Source organism: Pomacea canaliculata, linkage group LG7 (assembly GCF_003073045.1).
Source record: "Pomacea canaliculata isolate SZHN2017 linkage group LG7, ASM307304v1, whole genome shotgun sequence".
Taxonomy (NCBI): Eukaryota; Metazoa; Mollusca; class Gastropoda; order Architaenioglossa; family Ampullariidae; genus Pomacea; species Pomacea canaliculata.
The window spans coordinates 6,080,970-6,094,074 of record NC_037596.1 but is presented as its reverse complement, the minus strand read 5'-3'; the positions used below and the strand labels follow the sequence as shown (position 1 = coordinate 6,094,074).

Genomic DNA, 13,105 nt, shown 5'->3' with positions numbered 1-13,105 from the left:
CTTAGGCCATAGTCTCTGTCTCACCTATACATCATAACTAAATATAAACGTCACAGTGATAAACATTTCAGTTGTCAAGCGCCATATACACCAACAAAGGGATTTTAAAGTAGATATCAATATTTCAGGTCTCAAACACGATAACTTTCTAACTTATTAGAATAAGCTCAATGTTTTTTACATTTCCTTTATGATGGAACTAACGATGTGATGCAACATACTCAATATTCCTTGACAGGAAGTGCTCACTGATTCTGTGATTCCTAAAAAGCTCTAAAATAATCTCACAAATGTTCAAAAAGAATACATTAAAGAGTGCCGACTGCCCTGTATACTCGCCTTTGAGTCTTAATGCCTTTTCTTGGGGAATAATCCATTATACTTAGCTCCTGATTTTCAACATTTTCAGCACAATATAAATCCTGGTTGTCTCCAGCATCGCATGTGTCAACGTTTACAGAAATGGCTAGTGCATACTATTCTCTTCTTTAATGAGATATATTGACTAGAAATAGCAATGATTAGTTGTGGTGACAATGTTGAGTATTCCGGATGTTGACGCCCTTCCAATGGCGCAGCATCAGATAGGATTAGGATTAGAGGGGCCGGTAAATCTTAATGGATTTTTCTGCTTTTGTCTTCGTTTGTTGTCCCATGCAGGTTGGAATCGTCATCAATCATTTTTATAGAGGTGTCACAGAACATTGCACTTTTATCTTGTGGTCCATAAAAAGCGATGAAAACGACATCATTATTAATGAAACCGTTTTATTGAAGTCTTAGGATTTCTGGGACGTTGTCAATAAACTTCTGTCTTTTATGAGATAGATTGTAAATTTTTAAAGCGATCTCAATATACTTTGCCCTGATGTTTGAAGTGCATGCAAGTAAAGGGATTGTGTGTGTACTTATCTGGTGCTGAACATTCTTCAGGATGTGCCTGTGTGCACCAACATTTGTTCTAGTGGAATTGTCTCAACTCTGAGAAACATGTGTAAGCCTGCTGGCATATTCGCACGTGGATTTTGCGTGTGACCCTAAGAAATGAGACCAAATCATGACTGTGCAATTACTTTGCACGAAGAACTAGTGGAGGTTTGTGAGGCCAAGCTAATACTGTCATTTTCTTCCTAAGTGAGTTATGTCTGCCTACAAACCTGTCTTGTAAGCTACCACCATTCCATTAGGGAATCTGAAACAGAAGCCCTGAAGCTAGGTCCCTGAGTTAACAAGGAGAAAGACCACTGTTGTTTACGTGACAGAAGTTTTATGAAGCACATGAAACACTTCTTGGATGGCACGTACATCAACCAGAGATAGTCCTCAGTCCTCACAGGTAATGACATAGCTACTAATGACATTGAAACAGCAAGACTCTTAATGTAAAAACACGAAAGAGACTCTACTCTAGTTAGTGCGATCTCCTCATGTTTGCTCTGTCCCTATCTTCCACGTATCATGAACAGCGGACCAAAAATATTTGTATGCTTCCTTATGTGAGTGATTTGTTTAGTGAGTGAATAAACTAGTGGGATAGCTAGCGAGTGAGAGTGGTTTAACACTTCTTCAACATTCAAGCCAGGAAGCAAAGCATTAAATTATAAGACAAAAAAAAAAAAAAAAAAAAAAAAAAAAAAAAAAAAAGAGAGACGGGACAATGAAAGAAAAGAAAGAAAGAAAGATTCTTCAAATAATGCTCGATATGACAAAGAGGTTCTCACATGATGCAAAGCTCTTGCAGGAGACACCCTTCATTTCTAAAGCATCCATATCTTCTCGTTGGTTCATTTTATAATTAAACATTCACAGCCGCACGAGAGCAGCAAATGAGACGATTTTTAGACTAAAATGAAATAAAACATAAAGCAGAGAAATAAATTAAAAATAAACACAATTGCAAATACGTTTAACGAGAGGGAATTTTTCATAAGCCACACACAACCAAATTAAAAGCAAGGTAAACATCGAGTGCGTTTCCAATTATACTTAAAGAGGAAAATGAGTAGATATATTTACTATAATCATCAAAGAGGACTTTGTAAATAAAATCAACATCTCTGCGTAAAATATTTCATCTTGGAACATTCTATTCGAAAACGAAATTATAAAATTGTTCTGGAATAAAAGATACAGCTCAAAAGAAAGCATGAGGTTCGGGTAAAAACTGGGTGGTTGTCTTCATTTATGGAATACAGAGATACAGCAGGGTTGTCCTGGTGGTACAGGTCAAAACAATACATGTACTTTATCCAGCCTTGGAGACATTTTGCTCTTCCGCCACACGCCTCTGCCACAAGATTTTGCGCTCCTCCACGGTCTTGAATATCTATATCTAGTTGAATTCTAGAAAAATAGCTTTTGGAAAAATAATCCCCATCGAGGGGAAAAAACGAAAGACTTGAACTTGCGTGTTAATGTAAAAAATGTCTACTAGTATCACTCGTTCTTAATGTCTTTTGATGCTTCGAAGACTGGTACACAAGTCCTCGCGTCCGTGTAACCCAAACTGTCGCTTATTCTCTCTCTCTCTCTGTGATTGGTGTTGACTGCTTGCAACCTTGTCAATGGAGCACTAAGCGTGACGTAGTACACTGTGTGGTGCTGACTGCAGGCAATGTTGTGAATGGTGTACCAGCGTGACGTAGTACACTGTTGTCAACGCTCGTTGATCACAGGTGCCAATCGCAGCGGATAATTAATAAACGGATGGAGCTTAAATTTACGGGTTAGTTTTACATCGCATATAATCTACTGATACCAGAAAAAAAAAACGTAAACCGTTCAGGTTGGTCTTCAAGAAATTTAGAGACAAATCTTTAATGTCTGGCCTTTAATTTTCCGTTGTACAGAGAAAAAAAAACAACTGTATTGTAGGAGAAGAAGAACGAGCAGAAAATTATGGTATTTTCTTTTACAACAGGCGCGTGTGTGTCTTTGTGTTTGTTTGTGTGTGTGTATGTGAAAAACAAGAAAGAGGGGAAGGCAGGGAGATGTTTTACATTGCAGCTATAAATGTGAAGATGTGTTATTTCTTCTACATTCTTTGCCAAAGGCGTGTACCCGGCTCTAAGTTCATGAAAGAGAGAAAAAAAAGTAGAAACAGTGAAAAGAGGAAGAAAGAAAAACAGAAAAGGATAGATGGGAGATAAAGAGGAAAAACTGTAGTTTGATTATTTATTTTCTTTCAGTTTTCACCATTATTTCTGAGGCAACGGTGAAAAAAAATGATAAGACAAATTATTTTACTTTTGAAAAGTTACGACTCTCTTTTTCTGGGCACATCCATCTTTGCGAAATGTAAACCACACTCCCAACATAAAACACAAAGAGGGGTAGGGTAGGGAAGAAAAGTGGTGTAACATTTTTATGGAGGGACGGTTTATTGTGTCTTTGGAGGCGTATTTCCCATTGAAAATATACAAAGACCAGACCACCAGCAATTCGCGGTTTTATTCTTTGTCTTTACACCATATTGCAGAGTCTTCCTTCACTTTTATTGCGGAGATGGTCAGGTCGCTAGCCTGGCACTGCAAGGACATTAGAATTGAATCGCACTTTTATTTGACGACAACGATGTCTTCAGTAACGGAAACTACAAGACAGCGGCGAGTGCTAATTGAGGCAGTCTGGACCGTTATGACCAACAGCCAACCAGCGATGCTGTACTTTATGGCAACACTACTGCCTGGCGATGTCTTTATTGTCAACAGGCTAAAGCAGTAATAGTAGCAATGTACACACAAGTAAAACTCTGTATGTACTAAACAGATCCATACTGTCACCTTCACATTGTACACATGAGCTGTACAGATGAAACTTATCAAGGCTGGCAGGTTATAACTCTGTATAATGAAACTCTTCACTGAGTGGATGTTGCAGTCTGAGAGTTGGGAGGGACTGGCGCCGATGTGGTTGGCACACAGAGAGAAGCGCGTGTGTTCTTCACACTCGGTGAAATGCTTCCACCAGCTGCAACAAATGAAGTCGTGAGCATGCGTGTGAGAAAATGTAGTCCTGCAAAGTTCGTGTCAAAACAAGCAAAGTGTGAGCAGAGCGGGAACTCATCTGCATTTCATTACTTTATCCCCTGGCTGACAGTTGCACAGAGATGGAGCTGTGAAGAATGAACTGTGTTGTTTTTGACCAGAAACAAATCGGGAAGCAACGGTGATACTGATACTACGGGTCATGAGACAGTGACATCACTAATGTGCTAATCAATGGCAGGAGACGGTGACATCACTAAAGTGCTAATCAATGTCAGGACAAAGAGAGTGACATCACTAATGTGCTAATCAATGTCAGGACAAAGAGAGTGACATCACTAACGTGCTAATCAATGGCAGGAGACAGTGACATCACTAAAGTGCTAATCATACCCAGGATACAGTGACATCACTAATGCGCTAATCAATCTACGCGAAGCAATTATTTGGACGTCAGAGGTGCAATTCAATGAAAGTAAACCAATTCAGAGAAATTCACGAGACAGTATTCACGAAGAAAATTGACGGACAAACACACGAGACATACGGAGAGAAACACGGGAGAAAATGAGAAATTGAGTGACATTGGACATGAGAGTACGGGTAAATAGGAGACAGGATAGAAGGACGAAAGGTGTGAATGATTCTTTCTACCTGAGAGTACTCAAAAGATAATATTTTGTCTCTGATGATACTTTGCTTTTGTTGTCCTTATTCGCTCTGAACGACCTTATTAAGGGGAATAAAAGGAACTCCCAGTAGTATGTGACATAAGCCCAAATTGGCCATAAACTGAGATAATAAGCAGTATTCTAGATATAACAGGCTATGCTAGGAATTTATTAAAGGCCATCATGCTTTTTATCAGGCAATCTGAATGTCTTCTTGTTGACAATAGTATAAATGTAATGAGTGCTTCGCTGTCTGTAGCTTTAACTCTTTGGTTAATGCAGTTTATAGATGGTGTCGGTTGTCTGCTTAGTTCCGGACGTGATTTTGAAGAATGTAGGTTTTACCATGTGCACCATCTGTATCAACATCTTAACCTTGAAGAATATGGTGCTATTATTTACAATAATAACAACAATAACAATAATAACAATAAAAGTAAATGCGAAATTTGTAACACACTTCTGAGGAGTAAACTCATAGCGCTAAAGAACAACAATGCAACAAGGATAGCATATAATGACAGGAAAACAAACAAATGACATATAAATTATGAAAACAGCAGCAGCACTAACGAAGGATAAAATCAAATACAGACAACACAAAGAGTAACCAAATAACGAGAAGAAGAACTGAGAGTAACATGATATTGCAAAAGGAAGACGAGCAGGGAAGGGTATGAAAAAGCTATCATTATGGGAAAGGTTGTTAGGAGTAATGTTCATGGAAGAGGTGAGTTTTCAGTGCACGTGTAAAGGATTCAATCGTGGGTAGGTGGCGGAAATGAAAATGGAGAGAATTTCATTGTTTTGCTAGACAATAACAAGATCCTGTTGTCATATGTTGTTGTTCTGGTGACAGGAAGAGTAAGAAGACAATCATCAGACTGTCTGTATTTGTCCACACACAGATATACGTATATATTTTCAGGAATACTGAAAGAGCAAACCACTTGCTTATAATTTGTATTTCTTCTTCCAGTGACCATAACTCTCAAGCAATGATACTTTGAGCTCAGGTTTACTCGAAACATCTTTATTTCATGAAGGTTCTTTGCCCTTAATAACGATTTGGAAAAGTCCATCTATGGCATCGTCCAGTCACTTGTTTATTTGTAAGGGATATCATCTCGCAAGGGCTTAGACTTACAATATAAAAAGAGCAGTTGTTTCCAGCCGTGGCCTGGCAACTTCTCGAGGTCTGAAAATAATGGAGCTGTAGATGTACAGATTACCACACTTGAGCTATAAATGTACAGATGTATCACACTATAGCTTTAAATGTACTGGTGTGTATTTGTCTTTTACATTTTTGTCCCAACGGCGAGTAGTTCATGCTAGAGTGGTTGTCACCTTCAGGGGGAGGAGAGATATTGGTGTTTTACGCCGAGCCAGCAACAAATCAGCCAGTCCTGTAGGTAGATCACTACTACTACTGACGTGTAATCGTCAGGTTGAGGTCCCGCTGCTGCTGCTGCTGCTGCTGCTGCTACCCACAAGGAGAGCGTTGGTAAAAAAGTTGCTGCTGTCAGGGCAAAATATCGAAGGCCAATATTAAAGCCAGTCAAGCATCAAAGGAGCGATAATTTGTTATTGTCATCACAAAGTGATGTTTGAATCACCAGGAATGTCGCGTAAAAGTATTTTTAGTTCTGAGCACGTTACATTGAGTATAGTCCCCCTGTTCCCGAATCGTCCATATTGATCTTCATAAAGCATTTTCAATTAGCGATATGTCCACATTAATGTATATTCAACTCACGAATTTATCAATCACCACTCTGGTAGAATCTCTAATAATTCTTAATACAAGATTTCGTGAAACACCAGTGTGCAGAACCATCTGTCATGAACCGCGATGTAATTATTGTGCACTACGGACTTCTGACCGTAACGGACGTAGGATCAACGTCAAGTACCCGAGCAGGGAGGGACGTTCTCTCAGGTCTGTCTGTCTCTGCCAGTCGATTCAAGCACAGTGGCAGATCTGTGGGTGGACAGCTTACTGAACAGAGATGTACCACGTACAACAATTGTAAGCCATTTAATTTGATTCTGTTAGTAAAACTCTAAATCGGCTTGACGATCGAGAGAGAGAGAGAGAACGAAAAAAAACGAGAGTGAGAGAGAGAAGGGCAATGATGATAGTGGGCGTTTGAAAGTCAAGTATTAAATAAGAGTGTTAGAGGAAAGTGTTAGGCAAGAGTGTTAGATATGAGTGTTACCTACCCGTGGTGGATTTTAGAGACTGACTGTTAGCTGAGTAGTTACACCGATGTCGTCTCTAGGGACTCGGGGGAAAAAACATTCAGGACTGGCGACAAAAGGATTTTCTGACACTGGAGCGTCAACCATCTGAAAACTAACTTGAATTAGACTGGGGTGAGTAACTCTGGAGCTTCTGTTGCACAATGGCTGCAACTGGCAATTTAAAAAAAAAGCACCCCATTAACTTTGTACCCAGTTGACAGTACACGCATAATGGCTGTAATAAAAACAAAACTTTAATAAGTACACGAGTACTAAGCACAAGGTCTCACCCTCCATTCTGTCCGGCATCTTCTACCTTCAGTTGAATGTTCAGTACCAATCCACTCTACACTTAGTCTCGTTTTCGGATTTCACATATACTAATAGTCTCCCGTGATGTTTGCTAATGGATGCATTTGATCAATATGTTGTGTTTTCTTATAAATAACAAGAAACTGCATTATCAAAATTAGTGAAGACAAGAGTGGCGATCTTAAAGCCCACTGACCATCTACAAGTATCGAACGTTGGGGACTGTCGGCGCATTAACGGGAGCTGATTATTAGTTGCCTGCTTTTACTCAAATGTGAATGTTGCTCTTCTATTTGTGAAATGGAATTGCATAAAATGGCAGGTCGAGACGCAAAACAGGAGGATTATAGATTTTACAAAGATGCGAGTGAATTTTCAGCGATGTCAAAATTACTTGTGATGATAGGGACGATAACTGTTTATGACGAGCAAATTATCTTATTATTTTGACATAATGGCGGCTTGGTCCGGGAACGTCGAAGATAAAAGCAAAAATAGTCATTTTTGCTGGGTGCAAGAATCGACTCAAGATTATATCAAACAATATATTGATTTAATTTATTGTACATTAAATATAATTCGCGTGAAGTTTTTATATTATGCTTTCCATTGCACTGAAGGCCTGCTTCTCTGTAGCCAAGACTATCAGCGTGAAGAGACATTTACAACGCGAGGAAATAAACTTGTCACAAGTTCTCTTAACTGTAATGTTTGACTAACATTTTAGGATTAAAATACTTTTTTGCCATCCGGATTTCATTTCACAGTACCTGTAAACTAAAACCTTTGTGAAGTTTGAGTCAAAGGATGACAAAAACTGCTCCATAGACACAGACCATCCTACTGATGCCATCTTTGACTGACTCGTTGACCTGTCAGTATGATATTACATCCTGTCTCTAGAACTCGGTGTGGTTTATCGAAAGGTTATATTGACATCACTCATTCTTATTCATTGCATATTCCAAATAAGAGGAATCCCTACGGAGGAAGAAAATCCTCATAAAACTGTCGTTACTTTATGCGCTGCCTCTTTAAAACAAAGGAAATTCTTGCGCTAAGTATCTTTTATCCTGCTACACAGAATCTGAAACTGGTATCATTAAATCATTTTATTACAAAACGAAGAAAGGAGAATATTTTTATGTATTTTCTGCTCTGCACTCAACCATTTTTATTGGAAATGATTTTTTTTATTTAACTTTTCCCTTCATTTTTGTTGCAGCGTGCAGTTTCTTTTTCACCCTAAATCTCTTCTGAAAAAAATGTATATGTGTTACATACAAACAAATCTATGTTATTATCATATGCTTTAATGGTAATTTTGACTTAATGAAAAATGTAAACATCCAAACACCCGAGAAAAAGAAGAGAACGAAAGCTATTTATTAAAAGTACATTGTTTTGTGGAAATTTGAAAACATATTCCCAGTATACATTCGACATAGATGAGAACAGATTTACTTTATTCAAAACTGACAGTTGATAGAATATGGATTCAAAGAAACCTAAAGAAATTTTTAATCCACATGTGGTAAATTTACATTTTATGTTTCAGCATGGATTTGTTGACTAAACTAATCCCTTGGGGATGGGGCATGGTTATATCTTTTAAGAAAACACACATACAAGACCCTGTGTAATACTCCTTTGTTTACATATTATTACATTCATAATACCACTAAACTAATACACAACCTTGAGCAACCAGCTGTTCGATTTATGTGTGCTTCGGAAAGAGGGAAGGACTGAGAAAGTAACAATGTTAAACATAATTATGAGCTAAATGTACTACAAGGCTTTGCATTTTTCTCTTTAACAGAACTTATAAGTTATTGAATTAAAAAATAATTTATAATAATTTAAATCTAAGGAATGCAGGATTGTATTTACATACCTCAATGCAAAAGAATGACTCGGATTCTCATTGTAACATATTCGTCAATATTAAGAAGTAGAGTTTGGACAGCAAAGCAAAAGAAAATGTGTTCCTTTAGCAACACCGACCCTTCCTCCTTTTCAAAACCACATTTTCCCCTGAACTGGGTTAAGGAACTTAGGATGACGTGTGTGTGTGTGTGAGATGACTGATCTTTCCCACAACCTGAGTAAAGCAAGGATATGAGCTATATTACATGTAAATAAAGAAGGGGCGTGAGGCCCGATACAATGTGCACATTGATTCTGCTTTCATTTTATGCATGTTTTACTAACACCACAATACTGGTGAGTTTGTGAGGTCACTTGTAGTGGTTCCTCATTGTTTAAAAGAAAGGACAATTTCTGTGATTTTTTCTTTGCTCAAGTAGCGAGAACAGAAGACGAATGATAAGCGAGCAGTGCTTTGGATTTCTGAGCTCTGGATGTTTGATTACCTCTACTCCACCTTGCCAGTCTTTAATTTCTTACCGTTTATACAGAAGCAGTGAGTGGTGCTTAAAGCTTTTCTCTTGATGTTAAGGCTTGTCCTCTCTCCCACATTTGTGATTTATATCACCCCGGATAAAAGTATGTCAGCGCAGTGCCAGAACTATCTTTCTGATTTTGCCTTTCATACCCTTTTGACGTGACCGATGCGTCAGTCGGGGCCCACCCTGGAATGAATCCCACCAGCGATTTGTCTTGAGACCTCAGGAGGGGAAACCGTTCTCTTTGGCGCCCAATAAATATTGGTGTTAAGCACCTTTCCCTACTCCATGTGTGTAACACTTGTAGAACACTCATCTTTTCACTGAAGGTCATGAGGAATTTAATAATAAATAATAAATGTAAAATTTGTAAAGGTGTAAATAAAGACTTGCATTATGGGAGAGGTTGTTAGGAGTAATGATCACAGAAGAGGTTTTATGTATTTGATTATATTCTTCGTTTAGTAAGGTTGTTTATTTTTTTTATAGTTAATATGCTATTTGTTTTCCTGTCCCTCGTATGCTGTCTATGTTTCGTTTTTGACTAATAACACTTTTTAATCTATCAATGTGTTACAGTTATCTGTTAAATAAATATTTACCCACAAGTAATCGAGGAAGCAATATTACAAAAGCATCCATCAATAAACCAACATCAACTAATTTCTTCAATGTTACTTTTTATAAATAATCAGCACTGACGATTTAAGTAATGTAGAGAAATTATTTTTGGCAGCAGATGCTTGTATCCAGATTAGAATTATTTCCTTGCAAAATTGTAAGATATGACAAAAGTTAGACATAGAACATCCTCACGAGTTACTTTCTCATTGAGACGCGTAGAATACAAGGTAAGTATTTCCATGACCTTTCCGAGTTCAGGGATTGTGGTTTTAGAGACCCTGTTTAGGACAACTAGCTTTCTTGTGAGGACCGTGTCTCTTCTCCTCTTCTCGTTGCCTTTTCTTCCCCAACCCTCCAAGTAAGCTGCATCACACAGACCTCGTTTTGCTAGCCAGCAATCCTTTGGGTTTGGGTACATTTCTCTAACCACACCACTATACGCTTTTCCGTCAAGTTAATCAGTCTCTATTGTTCTATAATACAATACTTAACTGGAAGCTTAAAATAGTTTTCATTGACTCTAGTCACGGAGGAATCCATTTTCTAGAAGACATTTTAGACATTTTTAAAAGATGTTAACGATTTGTCTTCTAAATAAATAACATTTCTTAGAAAGAGCCCACACTTTGAGTGGTGTATAATGTATTAAACATTATTGAGTTAAGTTTGTGCTTTCCTCTTCAGGCGCGAGGGTGTTGCGAAACCGTTTGGCACTAGAGGCCGCCATGTTTGCCGGGCTTTTAGTCCCTCATGACTGTAATGCAATCTGTCCTACAACGCGCGTGCATTTGTGATGCATCAATCATGCATGGTACAGACCACCACACTTCGTCTACTGTGAATAACAGCCAGACCTCAAGAGGAAACATACAGGCAGGTCTCGAGACAAAACACTTCCTGAAAAATAGTAGCAAACACAGACAGGTAGACACTCAGATACACGCAGACACCAGCAGGACATTTATAGACAGGCGGAACAAAAGCAAGTGGAAAGATGAGAAAGCTGTGAAAAATGAGGAGGAAAGAGAAGCAGAAGGGAGAAAGAAAGGCGCAGGAGATACAAAGAAGAGTCAGATTACATATAAAGAGTGAAAAATAAGCTAATAGACAGAGCTTACTAAGGCAGAAAGAGAGAAAGTGGGAGAGAGAGAGAGCAGTGGAGGGGTTTGGGCATCACCGGAAACTCTAGAAACTCCATTAGAAGTGTTTCTAGTAAGGGAATCGTTTTGGTGAGATGGAGGCCCCAAGCACATCCAATGAAAGCTAATTCAAGGAAATTGTTCAGCAAGAGGGACATCAGCTTTGCTGTAAGCTGCAGGAAAATTGCTTTTCCTCTAATCCGGATCGAAGAACAAGAAATGATTGAAGCTGCTTGCATTGAAAGAAGCAAGAAATATAAATGAAAGAATGATTGGGCCCGAAACTTGATAGGAGGAATTGCTATCTTGTACAGAGCTTGGTTGTAGATGCAAAGTTTCACTTATCAAAATCTGTCTTATAGAAAAGAGAGATCTTTAATTAATAATTAATTTATTCATAAATTAGCCATAAATAAAGGATACAAGAAGTTTAATATTTGATTACTTTGATCAAACAAAACTAATACAAATTTTTATATTTGAATTAAACAGTTTCTTGCTGGTCGTGCAATGGTATTCCTTGTCATACAACTGTTACCCACTGGAAATAATCACGGGGGATGCAGGGCATGGCCTCGGAGAACAGCCGCAGTGAGCGAGTGAAACAAATCTGGCGGCTGGCAAAATGTGAAGAGGCGCCATGATTACCACTGAATATGTCGGTCTGCTTGTGGCTACAACCAGCAAATGGTGCTGATTGATCGGTCTTATTTTTAGGCATACTTTTTGAGAGAAATCGTTCATATTGTGCTGGAAGAAAACAAGCTTTGAGCTATATGTTAAGGAAAGTATTGCATACAGGGAATGATGAAGAGGGATTTAGCATTGACTGACGAGAGACGACAATGGATGAAGTCCCGCAAAATGTGACGAGACCAACAAAATGTTTTAGGAAAATATAGAATAATGCTCCCTTTTCAGTTGTTTCCTTTTCTAGACACTAGGCAACTGATATCGCTTCATCTGTTGTTTTATTCTCAGCAGTGGGTGTTATTTCTATCCCCAGTATTGTGTGTTGTTTTGTCATGCTGTTTATTTTTGCTCTGGTTGTCTTAAATGGGGATATCCTGGTGCCAAGGGCAATCAAATGAAACATGAGGAATATGTTTACTTTGTTTATTGGAGTTGCGCTATGTTTTGTGTTTAAGCTTTGGTTGAGATATCATGCCTATGTGATTTGCAAGTCCCGATTATCTTAAAAATCGGATTTATTACTGGATGTTCATGGTTAGATTGATCGATCTTGTGTTCTGTTAATTTTCCACTTAATGTTACAATCCAGTCTAAGATATTAACAAAATTAACTTTATTGCTTTGCAACTGTTAAAATAACATCTATGTAGTATGTGAGCAGTATACTGTAACGCACGTTCACCGTGTGGATGAATGGATGAATGGATAAATCGCTAGTAAAGAAAGGGATTCTGATTGTCTGCTACTTCTGTTTTTTTCAGTTGCTGGAGTAGCTGGAAATATTTGTTATTGGTAGGGAGTCCCTGTTCTCGAGGTAAGTGAAAAGTTGAGACACCTTCCTTTCTAAGAGTAACTGGACTACCCACGTCTATCTGCTCATTTGTCGTTTAATCGAAGGGATCGTAAAAAGGAGCTCGGCAAAATATCGCAGCTGCAGGTAACAACAACAACAACAACAACAATAATAATATTATTATTAATACAATTTGCAAAGCGCAATTTGCAAAGTGCTGTCTGATCCGTGG

The 13,105-nt window shown here is 38.2% G+C and overlaps 1 protein-coding gene across 2 annotated transcripts in view; it reads left to right on the top strand.

The window, feature by feature from the left end:
• LOC112567669 (dopamine D2-like receptor) overlaps positions 1-13,105 on the top strand; it is a 246,808-nt gene that overhangs the window by 93,403 nt on the left and 140,300 nt on the right. For both annotated transcript variants that reach the window (XM_025244393.1, XM_025244392.1), the window contains exon 2: positions 12,842-12,894. The gene's annotated coding sequence lies outside the window, so the exon portion shown is untranslated. The remainder of the gene's footprint in view (positions 1-12,841; positions 12,895-13,105) is intronic.